This window comes from Chionomys nivalis, chromosome 1, assembly GCF_950005125.1.
Source record: "Chionomys nivalis chromosome 1, mChiNiv1.1, whole genome shotgun sequence".
Lineage (NCBI taxonomy): Eukaryota > Metazoa > Chordata > Mammalia > Rodentia > Cricetidae > Chionomys > Chionomys nivalis.
In genome coordinates, this window is record NC_080086.1 from 89,508,353 (window position 1) to 89,519,998 (window position 11,646).

The 11,646-nt window shown below is 38.6% G+C and overlaps 1 pseudogene; it reads left to right on the forward strand.

Moving 5' to 3' along the window:
- Window positions 1-2,089: 2,089 nt before the first annotated feature.
- Window positions 2,090-10,867, forward strand: LOC130880143 (serine/threonine-protein phosphatase 6 catalytic subunit-like; annotated as a pseudogene).
- Window positions 10,868-11,646: the final 779 nt, after the last annotated feature.

Sequence of the window (11,646 nt, forward strand, 5' to 3'; positions counted from 1 at the left end):
AATCTTTACCTTGTTAAAAACACCTCAGTCACATGGTTATATTATTTTAAAATGTTTATAGATTTAGAAAATTAAAATTTTTTTCAACTAGTCTATTAGAATGTCCTAAACATTCGTAAGTTCGAAAGCAGGTAGTTATCTTCTGTTCTCTAGTCAATCAACAAGAAATACGAATCTTTGGATTTGTAATCAGTGAAGTAAATCTTGTGTTTCCTAAAAATGAGAGACTAGTGAAGTGATTACTTATATTTTTTTGTTATTAAATAAAACTTGGGAGTCAGATATTGGGGTGAAAATCTGAATGATCTGAGAAGTGATAGAGAAACAACCAGTGACCTCTTTGCTCTATTTCTCCTTCCAGCCCAAAAGCTCCTGTGAATTTTTCTAAAACACTCCTTACTACTTCCTGTGTCTCTCTATATGTCCTGTGTCCTTCTGACTGTCTTTAGATCGTGAAGGAATTGTTCAGTATCCATTACAAGGGAAGCAGAGCCCTGAGCAGGAACACTTTCTCCCTATAAAAGGATTCGAGAAAAAGAGACGTATCTACAAAGGGTGACTTACTACGATGTCAATGTCTGTGAAAATTCAGACTGTTACAGGTCTGAGAAGCTAATTAGAATTTCTGTCAGCTATCTTCAGCCCCTCAAAGAGCCATTTTTTTTTGCTCAGAGCTGATAAATATATAAAAACATTTGAAATGTATTTACTTAACAAAACCCTATTATGCCCAGTAGAAAGGTTAAGAATGCTATCAGATGATCTCTGAGACTCATAAATCCGATTACTCTACTTGATGCAGAGGATGGTTTTTTTTTTAATGCCTTGATTTACATCTTTTTGTAGGGGGCATTTTCCATCCTGTCAGCTGCTTCCAAATAACCACACAGAGACAATTTATTAATTATGAATGCTGGGCTACTAACTTATGCTTGTTATTAACTAATTCTTATAACTTAAATTAACCCTTATTTACTTATTTCTTATTTACTTCTGCCACGTGGTGGTGTTTTCTTTCAGCATGGAACTTTCATCTTGCTTCTCTCCATATCTGCTTGAGACTCCCCTGACTATCCCCTTCTTGTTCTCAGCTTCCTCTTAGTCTGGTTGTCCTGCCTAACCTCCTCCTGCCCAGGTATAGACCAGTCAGCTTTTTATTGAACCAGTGAGAGTACAAATATTCACAGTGTATAAAAAAGTTTATTCCACAGCAACTTTCTTTGTTCTGTTAGTATAAAAACTCCATGAAACTGCCTCCATACTGGTACACTGTATTTGGGGAGACCTATCTCTATTTTTCCACACCATGGTTACTCATATTTTGCTTCAGAAAAAACCATGTGTTTTATTAATTTGAAAAGAAACCTGTTTATTTCTAGGGCAATTTTAATACATGAATATGGGTCTAGCACAAGTTTTAGTCTACAGACAGAATAACTTCCTCTAGTAGATCACATTCACAAAGCCATTGGCTCCAGGGGTTGATTTCATAGGCAACTATGGACCTAAGACAGAACATCACAGCTTCTGAATTTAGTGAAGACCCTCAGTTTCGATCATTCATGAGATGGGTCACATGAGATATGAACTACCCACTGAATGACAGCAATGGTGTTCTTAGGAAAACTGTCTCTTTGTGAGTCAGTTCCTGAAGAAGATGGCACTTCAGGGCACACATCAAAATTACCACAATCTGGTTGGGTGAAGCACAATTCAGCAAGGGGATTTTTGAGTCTTGGTATTGTGCCCACTACAAAGAATGAGCTAGTTAACTGTGTGCCTTTTGCTCAGACAGGTTGATCAGCACTTTCTCAGGCAGTTTAATGGCCCTTGCTGACTAAGGGCCCTAGATCAAACTATTATAAAACACATATAGGTGGTATGGCATAAGGCAAAAATGGTCTCTTTTAGAAAATCAAGACAACCTAAAGGCCTTAATTCAAGTAGGGGTGGCGCAAAAAAAGGAGGGGGTTGAAATGACTAGGGCTTCGTATGGCAGTAAAGGACGGGCACTACAAAATAATGTGTCCATGGGTATTAATGCAAAGCACTACTCTGACCTCAAAAGGAAAGAGTTTATTCTATAGTCATGTCTCAGGAAACATGGAGCTATATTACCCCAGGTCTCATAAAGGAAGAGGTAAGTATTTGAGAAAGAGAGACAGGAGACAAAGACCAAACGGTAAAAATCACTTCAAAAGGCAAAGAAAACCAAGACAAAACAAAAACAGAAAACCAAATGCTTTCACAGTTGTAAAAGTGAACAAAATACTTAAAACAAGTTGAAGTCAGAATCATAATGCCTTTAGGGATCCTTGAGCAAACAAAATACAACCAGAGGTTTAGGCCAGGATGATTTTGCTTTCAAAGCAAACTGTTTTTTTGTTTGTTTGTTTGTTTGTTTTGTTTGTTTGTTTGTTTGTTTGTTTTGTTTTTTCAGGTTAGTGGCTATACCTGAATTTACTGATATTTTAACTGTGGCTCTGTAGTCATCACCCCTCTGCCTAGGCTGTGACCTGGCAGGATTTCCAGTACCACAGGCCCTGGCTCTGCCTGTTTTAAATGTAGTTTTAAACTAACTGTCTATTGTTCTTTTTACCAATAAAGACTTGGGAGTCAGATGTTGAGGTGAAAACTTTTTAGATCACAGAGGCTAAGAAGCAACTAGCTGGTCTTATATTTTGGCCAGAGACCTAGAGAGTATCTCTCCAGTTATCCCAAACCAAAAAGACCTCAAGACTCCAAGTCTCTCCTTAGTCCTTTCTGTCTGTCTTTCTTTCTGAATTCTGGATCCTCCATACTCTTTAAGGCTAATTCTGGTCAACTAGTCTATGGCTAATACCGGTCAACTAGCCCCTGGATTTGACCCCTGTTCCAAGGTTGATTTTATTAACACTCTCTACAGTTTTACAATGCCATCAAATATCCTTGTAACAGCAAACAAATTAGACATCTTAAATTAAATGCTTTGGAAGATTCTGAATGTATCTACTAAATTAAGATCCTTAATTAACCAATAAAGAGACAACAAATGGATTGTTAGACAAAGAGAAGTCTGGAGTCCTGTGAAAAATTTACACAATCTACCTGAGGAAGTAACATCAAACGGGCCTAGATTCAATGGGTTCATAGCAGAAACCTTATTTTCATTATGAAAAGTAGATCAGTTTTTGGACCCCCACCTTGTGGTGTCCTAACTGTTGATGCAAAACACACAGCTCTCTCCTCAAGGAAAAAAGAGACAAATTATTTGAAAACCAAGTTTAGTGACCGTGGTCCAGAAAACATGGAGCTAGGTTACCCCAGGTTCCATGTTCCCTCATAGAAGCAGTTTTATAAAGTTGTGTACTACCAGAATAAAGTCATACATCAAACACTTAAAAACTATGTTGGTGAGAATATCAGAGAGGTGGGTTACAGCACAACAGAGGACTCTTCCTTATAGGGCTCAACTGTCGCCTGATGACAGTCTTGGCTTTTGGGTTGATATAAGAAGTCTACTAAGTTAGGAGATTTGAAAATAATTTTTATCAATTAGTCACAAAATGTGAGCTCCAGCTCAAAGGAGGGCAAGAAATGGCTATTTAGAAAACATAACTTAGGCTAAGATAAGGTAATTAGGCTCTGAACCTATACTATCTCAGCCCCTTCACATCACTGTGCTTCTAATCAGTCTTTGAAGACACAGATTCTTCCCAATACTTCTCTCAAGGGAAAGCTCTTGGCTTAGAGCAGTCTGTTAATCTGATCCATGTTCACCCCCGTCACCCCACAGTTCTCATGATGCTTCTCACTGGGTGAACCTTCACAGGTATCTTATACAAATGACTCAGTTTTAGAGGAGAGTGAGTGCAGGCTAGCAATCAAATGGGTAGATAAAACTTGAGAACTTTCATTAATTTCAGCAAGGATTTTTATTTAAGCATAGGGGTAGAGTGAGTTCAAGTTCTTAATGAATTTCAAAGGTGGTGGGAAGTCAGGTTATAATTGCTGGCACAATAGTTGATTTAAAACAGTTAGGTGAGGAAAGAGCAACAAATTTACCAGAGTATTAAACCTGCAAACTCATCCATCACTGAGAGAGAAAAAGATGAAGCAACTACGATAAAGAACTATTTATTACTAGTTTGGTCAAGATCATCTTTAATCTCTACCTTCTTTCTCCACGTAACTAATGATACTGATGGAACTCCTCCTAGGCAGGAGACTACCTTCATCAGTACTAGCAGTAAACCTCTCAATAAACCTCTGAGCACTTCCATCCCATGTCTGAAGTCCAGTTCACATCTTTAGATAGGAATCATGAAAGACATGGCCTTCTGGTTATAGGAATGGCTTTACCTGCCGTCCTACTCTGCTAAGTATTTCACACAAGACAGATCTGACTCAGAAGAAATATATAGCTGAGATATAATAAATACAAATTAGCAAGTTTTCACAGGTGAGAAAGAAAAGTTCCTGTGCTTTGCTTTTATACCTATCAATACCTAATAAAGCATATCTCTTTTGTTGCTATTATTGTAGAAACAGGAGATACAAGTAAGCATAAATGACTGAAATGTCTTCAGACACAGAAAGTATGTGTTATAGCAATTAACTGGATCATTTAGGAGTTTGTATGTGTGTGTGTGTATGAGTACATGTTTGACTTGTGTTTCTTTGATTAATTCAGCTCATTTAAAATCTAATATTTCATCCTTAGAAGTTATTTGACCAAGTTGCTGCGTGCCATATGTTTTTTCATTTTAAAATGTTCTGCGTCTTGTCTCTCATGTCACAGTTTTCAGCAAGTAGTGCAGTCTTCTTAATGTTTCTTTCTAATCCTGAAGCAACCTTTAAAAAAAATCAGTTTCTTTTCTTATATTTTTGGTTGTGAGCCTAGCCTTTAACAGCTAAGCCATCTCTCCAGCCCTCAGTTTCTTTTCTGTGTCAAAATTTTTAAAAAGCTAATCTTCCAATGCTTTTAGTTCTTAAAGTTTTAATCCTTTGTATAGTCCCTTTCATCTACTAATCCCACCCCACATTTAAAAACAGATGAAAGAAAAGAGAAGAGAAGAAAAAGAAATGAAAAGGAAAGGAAAGGAAAGAAAAGAAAGAAAAAGAAAAGTAAAATATCCCGAGCCTCACTATGTAGCTGGCCTTGAGCTCATTGAAATCTGCTGAAGATTAAAGGTGTTTGCCACCACACCCAGCATAAATCCTTCCCTTTCATCTTTGAGTTAGGTTTATATTTTTGCAGAGCTATTGCCTGGTACAAAGTACAATGTCAAGGTTTCTGGGAGAAGCATGTCAAAACAGTCTACTTACTTCCCTTCAGTCATAGTACCTGACAGGCTGCTTGTGACTGATCGTTGTCTGTGAAGAAATATACTGACTGACATGTGGCTACACAAGAGTGCCCCAGATGACTTAGATGATAGCAGAGTTGTGCACGAGACTGAAGTCACAGTGCGCATCAGGCAGAGCCTGAGAAATAATGCAAGCAATAATAAATATTTAAGGAGGGGGTCACAACCCCCATGTTTCTGTTATGCTGAAGCTTCTGTTTGTGTGCGTGAAATTATTTGGTGCATGTGTGGAAAAGAAGGCTGTCTGTACACATGTTTAAAATGTGATTTCATAGTTGTTTTCTGGTTTATTCGTCTCTTTTCTCCATTCAGAAGAGAAGAAGGGAGAGAGAGGGTAGGGAAAAAGGAAGAGAGAGAGGAGGAGGAATGGAGGAAGAGAGAAATAAGGGAGGGAAGATGAAAGGAAGAAAGAGACGGAAAGGAGAAGTTACCAGTATGATCAGTGTCTCAGTAATTCAACACTTTTCTCCTCAAGCCATTGAGATTTAACTCTTTTTTCTCAAGATCCTTCCTTCTCAGGGAGTAAATATCAAAGGGCTTCACATTCTTATCAAACAATTTCTACAATCATTTCCACAGAAGTCTCATCGATTTTGTTTATGCTCCATACTTAATGAGTGCTAAGCCAACACGGAAATAGTTAAAAACACTGCTTTGGAGGGGCAGATCACACCACAGTAGGAAATGATTTGGTTAAACTGATGCTGTCAATCATCACCACAAACTCTTCTAAGTGGCTGTTGTGAGAATTAATTCCTTTCCCAGGAAGACAATGTTTCCTATCTCAACATAAGTCCCTAAAATGAAAGTAGAATTTCATCAAAGCTCATCAGAAGGGAAGCTTGGGTAATTGCTTCCCCCTTGTTGCAAAGACAGAGTCCTCCACCCTCATCACTAGCCATTAGCACATCCCTAGCTAGATCCAGAGTGCTTGTGTAATCAGGGCAGAATTACATTGCTTAAAAATGGCTTGAAAGGTCCCTATGAGAACTTCTATAAGACCAGGTGGGGGTCCAGTGGCCATTCCTATTCCTTCCTTTTTAAGAGCTTGCCAATAGAAACAGAGCCTCTGGTGACGGTCCCTTACAAGTAGTGACATCTGTTTTGGTGAAGACAGCAACTGCTCTGCTCAAAGGACCAGTTTCTATAATGGTGCCACATCAGTGCTACATGCAAAAAATCATGAAACATTGGAGAAAAGCTTTTCAGTTTGAGTTGATTACTTCACAGTCATTCTAAGTGATGATGGAGAAGAATGTGGGTAATATTAGTATATCTTGAGCATAACCAGGACATGCTTGTACAATCTGGAACTCTCTATGGAAACTGCATTAAGGACCCTTTCTGAAAGGAATTGAGTTCAGTCCATCATACCTTGTCTAACTGAACTTTCACAGACAGTGGGCTTTCACTTATGAATTGAGTAAAATTCTTAGTTCCATTCATTTATATCCTTATCAATGCCTGTAATTTTCAGGTATTTTATTTTTAATAGTTTTGTGATGGGGGCTCATGTGTTCTGGTACTTCTAGTTTGCACCTGTGAAGCTGTCACTGAACACTCTGTGTTCTTGCAGATACTCTCTTCTGTCAAGGCTCTGTATAATTTAAACAACAATTTCAGAACATCTGGTTCATTGAATAAAAGCAATCTTTGTATAATGCACTGGAGAATCAGAGTTCATTCACAATTATATGAATGAGTTTGTGTTAGTTTAACATAGTAAACAAGAGTTGGAGTTTGGCCTCAGAAATGATTTATATTCCTCTAACATCTAGTTCAAATTAGTGGAAAACCTTTTCTGAATCTCTTGATAAAGTCTGGGATAATACATACTTTTGTAGGCTCTTAAATTCTCATTGTTTGTAAAATGACTCAATATGTTGCTATTTTTAGGTGTTGAAAGCATTTTAAAAAATGAAGTGCCCTAATGGTTTAACCAGAAACCCTGGGAAAGGTCCCCAACTCTCTCTTAATGAATGCATCAAAACATCATTAGAGCTATGGAATCACCAAGTTCATATGAATTGTTCCTTCTCATGTGATGGATGGAGGTTCACAATCTTACTCTATTCAGAATGAGGGAGGCTCACACGCCATGGTGATGGAGGCTCACAATCCTCCTTTACACAGGATGATGGAGGCTCACAATTGTCCTTCACACAGGGTGATAGAGACTCACAATCCTGCTTTACACAGGATGATAGAGAATCACAATCTGACTTTACACAGGGTGATAGAGAGTTACAATCCTGCTTTACACAGGGTGATAGAGAATCACAATTTGGCTTTACACAGGGTGATAGAGAGTCACAATCCTGCTTTACACAGGGTGATAGAGAATCACAATTTGGCTTTACACAGGGTGATAGAGAGTCACAGTCCTACTTCACACAGGGTGATAGAGACTCACAATCCAGCTTTATACAGGGTGGTATAGGCTTAGAATTTTGTCTTACACAGGGTGATGTAGGCTTAGAATTTTGCCTTACACAGGGTGATGTAGGTTCACAATTCTACTTTACACAAGGTGATAGAGACTCACAATCTTACTTCACAAAGGGTGATAGAGAGTGAATCCTGGAACCCACTGTGTAGACCAGGCTACGCTAGAACTCATAAGATCCACCTGTCTCTGCCTCCTGGGTGCTAAGATTAAAGGTGTGTGCCATGGTGCCCTGTAATCTTGTAAGTCTTAATGAAAAGTGGGAAAGCACTGGGCAATATTAGCAAAGACATGACAAAGAATAGACTCTACTGAAAGCAATAGCATTGAAATAAATGAGGTAATGCCATTTCATTCTGATTGTTCCCTGACTCTATTTTGTGTTTATTTCAGGTGCTTTTCTGTCACGAAACCTCGTGTCATGTCCACCATAGTCATGTACTTTCTGTGACTTTGACCATGGTGGCCCAAATATATAACCCAAACAACTGACCAAGCTGCCAACACAAATCACACAAAGTTCCTTTGACCTACACTTGACAATGATGCCATTGCCTTTAAAAAGGTTGAGTTTTAGGACTGAGAATTCTTTGAAACCATAGCCTTTTCTCTCTTACCTGCTAATAAAGAACTCTAATTTGACTCTATATGCAAGGCAGTCTGTAATTTTCCCACTTGGACTTTAAGAGCAAATACTAATTAAGAATACAAAAGGAGAGTTCTGCCTTCAGCATCCACTGCCTCTGTTCCCATAGATGCTGCAGGCTGTTCTTCCTAAACAGGAGCTGCTAGTTCTGGAGATGTACCTGGTGATGGTGTAGCAGAACAAGTACTTTCTTGAGAAACACCTAAAGCATCCAGGTGATCTTTGTGATCTGCTCTTAGGAAGATTGACCCTGCAACCAGTATCAGTGCTAATAACAGTGTGTGGGGACACACACAGACAGTTTATGATCTTTGTGAATTACTCAGAACTGGACGTCAGATTCCTGATACAAACTACATAGTTATAGCTAATTGTCCAGACAGAAGTTACTATAGTTTGGAGTTCTTTACGGTCTTGCACTTCTGGGTAAATGGCCTGATCATATTACATTTTAAAGAGGAAATCATGGAAGTAGATAGATAATCCAGGTATGCAGATTTTATGATGTGTGTCAAACCAAACAAGGAAATGCTAATGCCTGGAGATACTGTACCAAAGCTTTTGACTTGCTCACAACATCAGCTTTAACAGATGAACAGATTTTGTGTGTTCTTGATGTTTATCTCCTTATATGAAAACACTGAGATAAATGCAAATCTTTGAATGGAATCAAGGAATTCCTCACAAAGGAGCACATTGTGACCTGCTGTGGTCAGAACCTGAAGATGTAAATACTTGAGCCATTAGTCCCAAAGGCAGGGTGATATGGGAAGTCCTTCTGTATATGTGTTGCTTTTATTGGTTAATGAATAAAGCTGTTTTGGCCACTGGCTTAGCAGAATAGAACAAGGTGGGAATAGAGGAGAAGATAGAATAGAACAAGCAGATAGAGGAGGAAAGTAGGCAGAGTCAGGGAGGTGTCATGTAACTGCTGGAGGAGAAAGATGCCCTTGCACTGGTACCAGTAAACCATGAGTCTTGTGGTAAAATATAAAATAATAGAAATGGGTTAATTTAAGATATAAGAGCTAGCTAGAAATACATTTAAGCTATTGGCCAAACAGTATCACAATTAATATAGTTTCTGTGTGATTATTTCAGGTCTGGGTGGCCGGGAAATGAAGAAACAGTCTCTTCCTACAGCAGGGTCTGGCTTTTTGGAACAAAAGTTGAGTTTGTTGATTTCAACAGTTTAAAATTCATCTGCAGGACACCCGAGCTTGAGCTGGAAGGCTGGCAGTTTCTGTTTGACAAGAAGCTGGCTACAGTGTTGTCTGTCCCTAACTACTGCTACTGTGGAAATATTGTTTCCATCGTGGTCACAGATGCTGGCGATATGAGAGAACCAAAGTTGTCCTGGCAAAGTCAGCATATGACCTTCCTCCTAGAACCAGGATTCTGTATTTCCTTTGAGACTTTTGTTATCATACTGGCCCATTTTTTTTTTGTCCTCTTTTACACCAAACTTCTTGTACAACCCTCTATGGTATAATTTTTATTGATCATTTTGTGACTGAAATGCTGCCTGCCTCTTGCTTTTCTAAAATAAATAAATAAATAAATAAAAGAAAGAAAAAAACACTAAATTACCTACATTTCCTTTTTGTTAGATGTCAATAGCATTGCGCTTCCATCAGTTCTGTCACCTCACCAGTCCCGTCCCGCCTTACACATGTCTGAGAAGACACGTCTTATTACTCTTCACAAGAAATGTCTTGATTCTCACACTGAAGTATGTAGCTCCTGCTTACTGGCTGTTCTGGGAAGACAGAAGCATTTCCTTTTTGAAAAACAATTGATAATTTTCTGAAACATTTCTCCCTCCATATCATTTAGCCTTCTCTTTCAGTTTGGTGAGTTTTAGGAAATGTCTGCAGTAAAGTTGTCCAGTGGGCTGGATGGCTGCAGATGACTGGGTTATGTGCATACTTCCCAACTGAAGATTTCACGGTTCTTTGTTCGATGGTGTTTTAAAAGGATATAAAATAAATTTGTCCAAAGGGCAAAAAACAAACAAAAAAAACTTATATGAAAGAAAGGCTGGTAAGATGTTCAGTAGTAAAGTGGACTCAATGCTCTTTTAGATGACCAAGTATCCACCTAGAGGTTCAAAACTGTAACTCCAGTTCCATGGGATTGAACACCCTCTAGACATGACCAGACTGTTGGTCTCCTTGGTTTTATGCACATGAACAGAATTTGTCAAACAACATTTCAATATGAATCAGGGAGGATCTCACAAACCCTCTTCATGAGCTGAGGTGCTATTAGCAGTTGATGGCTTCTGGGGAGGAAAAGTAGGTTTTCTTTAAGGGCAAGACTTTAAGGGTGGAACAACTACCATGAGTCTTGCCCTTAAAGACTCATGGTCTTTTTTTGTACGTAGGTGAATGGGCCTACGTACAAACTAGAATCAATGGGGTATAAAAAACCTAGAAAGACTTGAAGCTGTTGTGAGGAAATAGAACTGGGAGGAGTAAGGAAAAGCAGTAGGGTGAGAATATAATTAAAAAAGCATGAGTAGAAAGACTCTGAGGAAGCAAGTATAATAGACTGCTGGGCCATGTGATTGCGGAGAGCATGCTGTGACTACAGGATGAGCAAATAAATGCTGTGATAGTCTGAAAGAAGCAGTCATCATGCAGTGGGCAGATGAAAACACAGACATCAGATTCTCATTAATGGTGTTGTTCTGAAGGCAATTGTGGAAGTGCTGTGGTCAGCACTCTTTACAATGCTCTTAGCTAGCAAAGGAAATGCTTGATGGGAAAGCAGAACCATAATACCACCTCCCCATGAGCTGTCCCTGAGATCAAACATATGTATCCTCTTTAGAAATTTAAAAAATTTTATGCTGACTAAGTAAGCTATACTATCTCGTTCAAGGAAATTCGTAGTCTTGAGGAAACTGATATGTAAAGGAGATGTTACCCAACTAATTTTAAAAATATGTATTTAAGCTGTGGGCATTACTTAGATTGTTAGGGCTGACAAACAAAATACCACAGACTGGATGCATAAGTAACAGAAATTTTCATTCTTTACAGTTCTGGGGGCCAACACTCCAGGATCAGGTTCTCTGCATGTTTATGATTTTTTGAAATCTCTCTCCTACATTGGCACATAATCTTTACTGCCCATCTCAGCATAAGAACAGCAGTTGTCTTGGACTCTGGCCCCAACAAGGATTGCCTTTTTACTTAGTC